Source organism: Myodes glareolus, chromosome 10 (genome assembly GCF_982192425.1).
Source record: "Myodes glareolus chromosome 10, mMyoGla1.1, whole genome shotgun sequence".
NCBI lineage: Eukaryota > Metazoa > Chordata > Mammalia > Rodentia > Cricetidae > Myodes > Myodes glareolus.
The window spans coordinates 51,487,785-51,493,320 of NC_142035.1; positions in this window are offsets into that span (position 1 = coordinate 51,487,785).

The window sequence follows — 5,536 nt, forward strand, 5'->3', positions numbered from 1 at the left end:
CATGCAGTAACTGATTTTACCCCAAGGGAGAGCAGGAGCCTGGGACTGGGAGACCACGAAGCCACTGTGCTGGTGGACTGGCTGTACTCATGAGATCAAATGGTAGATTCATTTCAGTCATACTTCTTTCTGTTCCTTGACATGAAACCATAATCCTAAACTGCACAACACAACCTTAAGACATGAAAAATGCATTAACTGCCTAAATGCTCAAAAAAATACTGTTTCTTAAACTCTAGGTGTGGTTAAGCTATGTAGATGTAGTCAGATCTTGATTTACCTAAGTTCATCTGTGGCAATAACTAAGCATTCTTCGAGGAAAACATCTTTGACAGCACACAGCTGGGAGTTCTGTTTGCATGATACACTGAGCAGTTCCTCAGGCTTAAGGGAATGGAATGTCTTGTATGGAGACCACCACTTTTATCCACGCTAATTTTTAAGACTTTTATTGGAAATAATACATCTTAAATTTTTCTATTTTCACTATCTGGACCCTACCATACTAAAGACAGGGACTAATTACTTTGAAATGAAAGACTTTTAGAAAGTGTTACTGGGCACACTGGTGCATACCTATACGACCAGGAAGCAAAGGCAGGAGAATTGCTAAATATTCAAGATTAGCCTGATCTGCACAGTGAGTTCCAAAGCTGAAATTAACAAATTTTAAGTTGTGTTTTAATCATCAGATAGTCTGGCTGGCCTGGAACTCATTATGTAGAGCAGGCTGACCTCAAACTCCACCTGCCTTTGCCTCCGGGTAAATACCGGGATTAAAGGCAAATCACCATGCTGGGCTCCAATATGGTATTTTAAGACTGTGCCCTCCATCCATCCCTTAAAGGTATGATGTGTATGCAGAGGTTTTCACGAGAAAAGTGACACCAATGCTTCAGATACAGAACAGTGTACAGGTGACCTCACACCATTGTCCTGGGGTCCTGGTGGAACACTGTAGATGTTAGAAACAACAGCTACAACGGATGCCTCGGAATGAGTCGGTGCCCAAGGGAAGGAATCAAAACTTAAGCTATGCCATAGATGTCTATGGAGAGGTCATGTTAGGTCAGTGACCTGCCTTCATCATCGCTTCCTGAGCAAGACAATCACACAGCTTCTGATGGTGGTTCTTCGTCTGTAGAACAGGACTAGCGGCCAACCAGGCTTAGATTCAAGCACGAAGCACAGTGCCAGCACACCAAGTGCTTAGAGATGACCGCTGATGTTGGCCAGTTCTGAATGCACTGTAAGCCACCAGTGTGAGATTACTATGAAGTACAGGTTAGGGAGAGCTCTGCCTTTGCCTTTCAGGGCATGCTACACGAGAATACCAGGTGCTACCGTGAACGCGCTCTGAGGTGCTGATGATTGGGGCGCGATGGAGATATCTTCCTAGGCTCTGGGAGTTTGGGGAAACTAGCAGGTGTAGCCAAGTTTGAAGTAATGTTATATAACAAGGGTTAGGCAACTGTTCTAGATTAAAAATGGATTAAGTTGAGCTCACTGGTTGGCTCAGTGGGTAAAGTGCTTGCCTCCAACAGTTCAATCCTCAGAAAGCACATACTTGAGGAACTAATTCCTGCAAGTTGTTTTCCGATGCATGCTGTGGGGCATATAGCCCCTGCTGTGGAATAATCCTGTACACTGTGAAGATGTGTTGCTCTCATCGTTACTAAAAAGAGTATTGGTCAATGGCTACACAGGATTTGGGGACAGAGAGAATGCTGGGGAGAAGGGAGAAGGGGGGAGAGATGCAGAATAAGCAGGATGATAAGTATGTACATGAGGTTAAAAAAAAAAGCCTGGAGCAGCACATAGATTAATAGAAATGGGTTAAGTTGTAAGAGCTAGCTAAAAGTAAGCCTAACCTACTGGAGGAGGTTTCATAATAAGAAGTCTCTGTGTGGTTATTTGGGAGCCAGCCAACAGTCCCGGCGAAGAACTCCAACTATAACTACACCACCACAATAAATGTCAAAAATTTTAATGGCTAAAAAGACAAACATGGGGCTGGAGAGAAGGCTCAGTGGTTATGAGCACTGGCTGCTTTTCCAAAGGACCTGGATTCAATTCTCAGCACCCACATGACAGTTTATAACTGTCTGTAACTCCAGTTCCAAGGGGATCTGACATCCTCGCACAGACATATACGCAGGCAGAACACCAATACTCATAAAATAAATCATTAAAAAAAAAAAGGCAAACATAATTAGAGGACCTTGGGAACTGAAAGTCATTTGGGAATCAAACAGGGAAATTTTAACATGAGCTGCATTATTGATGGTGACACTACTGGAGCCAGCAAAACGGCTAAGTGACCAAAAGCACTTGCTATGCAAATCTCCTGACCGGATTTTGATCCCTAGAACCCAGATAAAAGTAGGAGTTAGCCGGTAGGGAGGCAGAGGCAGGAGAGTGTCTTTGAGTTCAAGGCCAGTCTGGTCTACAGAGCCAGTTCCAGGACAGCCAGGGCTACACAGAGAAACCCTGCAATCAAGGGGGCTGGAGGGGGGGGGAGGGAGGGAGGGAGGGAGGGAGGGGAGGCGGAAAGAGAACCAATTCTAGTTATCCTGTCCTCCACATGTGCTATGGAACACACGACCCTCTCATATTTCACACACACACACACAAATTTTATAAAGATAATGACCTAGTTATCTTGTGTGCTAATGGCATTGTGACATAATTAAAAGCAGGCTCATTTGTGTGGGGGTGTGGACTTGCTACTTGTTTTCAAATGACCCTGGAAAATGTATATCTATCAGCTTGTTAACCTAAGGAAGAGTGATACAAGGTTTCTGAAGTCTGTTGTGGTTTGAATATGCAATGCCCTCCACAGCAGCCTGTCAACACTGGTCAACTCTCAGTGAGTTCGAGGTCAGCCTGGTCTACAGGGTGAGTGCCAAGACAGGCTTCAAAAAAGCTACACAGAGAAACCCTGTCATCTCAAAAACAAAACAAAAACAGTCTCATGTATCCTAGGCTGGCCTTTCCCTTACCAAGTAGCCAAGGGTGACCTTGAACTTCTGGTTCTCCTGCCTCTACCTGTAAACTGGGATAAATCCTGGGCAATGCTGAGGAGCACATGCAAGGCTTCATCCATGCTAGACAGGCACTCTACCAACTGAGTTACATTAGATACAAAGCCATTCTAAAAATTCTTTCAACCTTTAAACATATATTAAAATTTTCAAAGTAAAACACTAACATTGACTTATAGCCATCTTTTTTGACTACAGATGAGTTATTGCATGTGACACTCTGGATTCTTATCCCATGGTCCTTCGAGTTTCCTCTGTGCTGCTGAGGAAACAGGGACACACATGCACACACTTATGTCTTGGTTAGGGTTGTCATTGCTGTGATAAAACACCATAACCAAAACCAAACTGGAGAGGAAAGAGTTAATTTTGCTTACACTCCCACATCTCTGTTCTATCATTGAAGGAATCAGGAACTCAAACAGGCGGGAACCTGGAGGCAGGAGCTGATGCAGAGGCTGTAGAAGGGTACTGCTTACTAGCTTGCTCCTGCTCTCTCTCCCTCTTTTAAAGATTTATTTCTGAGTGCTCTATCTGCATGCACAACTTTATGCCAGAGGAAGGCATCAGCTCCCACTATAGATGGTTGTGAGCTACGATGCGGTTGTCAGGAATTGAGCTCTCAGGAACTCTGGAAGAGCAGCCAGTGTTCTTAGACACAGAGTCATCTCTCAAGCCCCCTGCTTTTAGAACCCAGAACCACCAGCTTAAGAGTGTCCCCACCTACAGAGGGCTGGCCCCCTGTCAACCAACAGCCATCTATAGTGGGATCTGATGCCCTCCCCTGGCATAAAGTCATACATGCAGATGGAGCACTCATAAAATAAACTAACTCCAATAACTCTAGCTTGTGTCAAGTTGACATAAAATTAGACAACACACTCACAAACAATAAACAAATGGGTAAATAAATAAGTATATAAAACAAATATAAACCTACAGGACTTATGGAAAAATAGGCTCAAAAACTATGATAAACCAAATCAGTGGCATGCTAATTCATCCTAAAAAAGCCTGTAATGTGCTGGCAGGGGCCCACTGGCCTGCCTACTTACTACTCTCTGGCCAGGGGAAGAGAATGAGGGAACACAGTGATAAAGATGAAGCGTACACGAGAGTGAAAAGAGGAACAGCACCAGGGCCAGGCTTCACTGCAGTTGCAGCTTACAATGAAGACGGGTCCAGTCCTGTGAAAAGAGACAGGGAGCTTTGTGCCCTGGAAGTGTGCCTTGTATGTCTATGCAGTTCCATCCAGCCAGGTACACCTATCTATTCCCCTAGCATTATTATCTACAGATAAAACCACACACAAACCCAAATTCTGCAATGCTCCAAAACTTTTCAAATATATCGCTCCCCCTAGAGAAATCTGGGTCCTAAAAGAATCTATAAGGTAACCCATCTTCTACCAAGTCTGTCTATAGAAGACATGACAGTGATATCTTTCTCTCTCTCTCTCCTCTCCCCCCCCCCCTCGTTTTCAAGACAGGGTTTCTCTGTGTAGCCCTGTCTGCTCTGGAACTAGCTGTTGACCAGCCTTGCCTCAAACTCAAAGATCCTTGATGCAGTTTCTTCTGAGTTCTGTATCCAGAACAGCTTTAAGGCTGAGATGATCAAGCCCCACAGAATACTCCAGTCGGAACTTGACCATAATCCTAAATTTTCTTTGGGTCCCCATTAGATTATCAGTGCCACCAATCAGCAGGAAGTAGCCTAGAAAACTATGCCCACATTCCCAAAAAAATTGATTATGAATGTTTGTCTTTGTTTAGTGTGTTGGTTACAAGTTGTTATGAATAATGGTCAGGAAAAAAGCTAAACAAAGGAAATTAGATTCAGGGTCTTATTTTGAAAAGAAAAAAAAGGGAACTGCTGTGGGATAATGTTTTCATATATTGTAAAGATTTGTTACTTGTATTGGTCTAATAAAACGCTGACTGACCAGTAGTCAGGCAGGAAGTATAAGCAGGGTAGCCAGACTAAGAGAATTCTGGGAAGAGGAAAGGCAGAGACGCAGTCACCAGCCAGACATAGAGGAAGCAAGATGAAAATGCCTCACTGAGAAAAGGTACCAAGTCAAGAATTATGGGTTAAGTTGTAGGAGCTAGTTAATAAGCCTGAGCTAACAGGCCAAACAGTTTATAATTAATGTAAGACTCTGTGTGTTTCTTTGGGACTGAATGGCTGTGGGACTGGGTGGGCTACAGATCGGCCTGCCTCTGCACTCTGAGCGTTGGCATTAAAGGCGTGTGCAAGCACCACCCAACTCACTGATTCTTAGTGAGACCTTGTTCTTACTTGATCTATGAGTCAGTAGATCAAAATACCAAAGTAGAGACAGATATTTTCAGTTCCTAAAGCTGGCCACTTAGGGACCACCGTCTTTGCAAGGAGGCCAGGCTTTGTATCACCAATGCCCTATGCCAACTTTGTGATTAGGACAACAAAGAGCCAAAAATATACAATTTCCCCACTATGTGGTCAAAAATAAA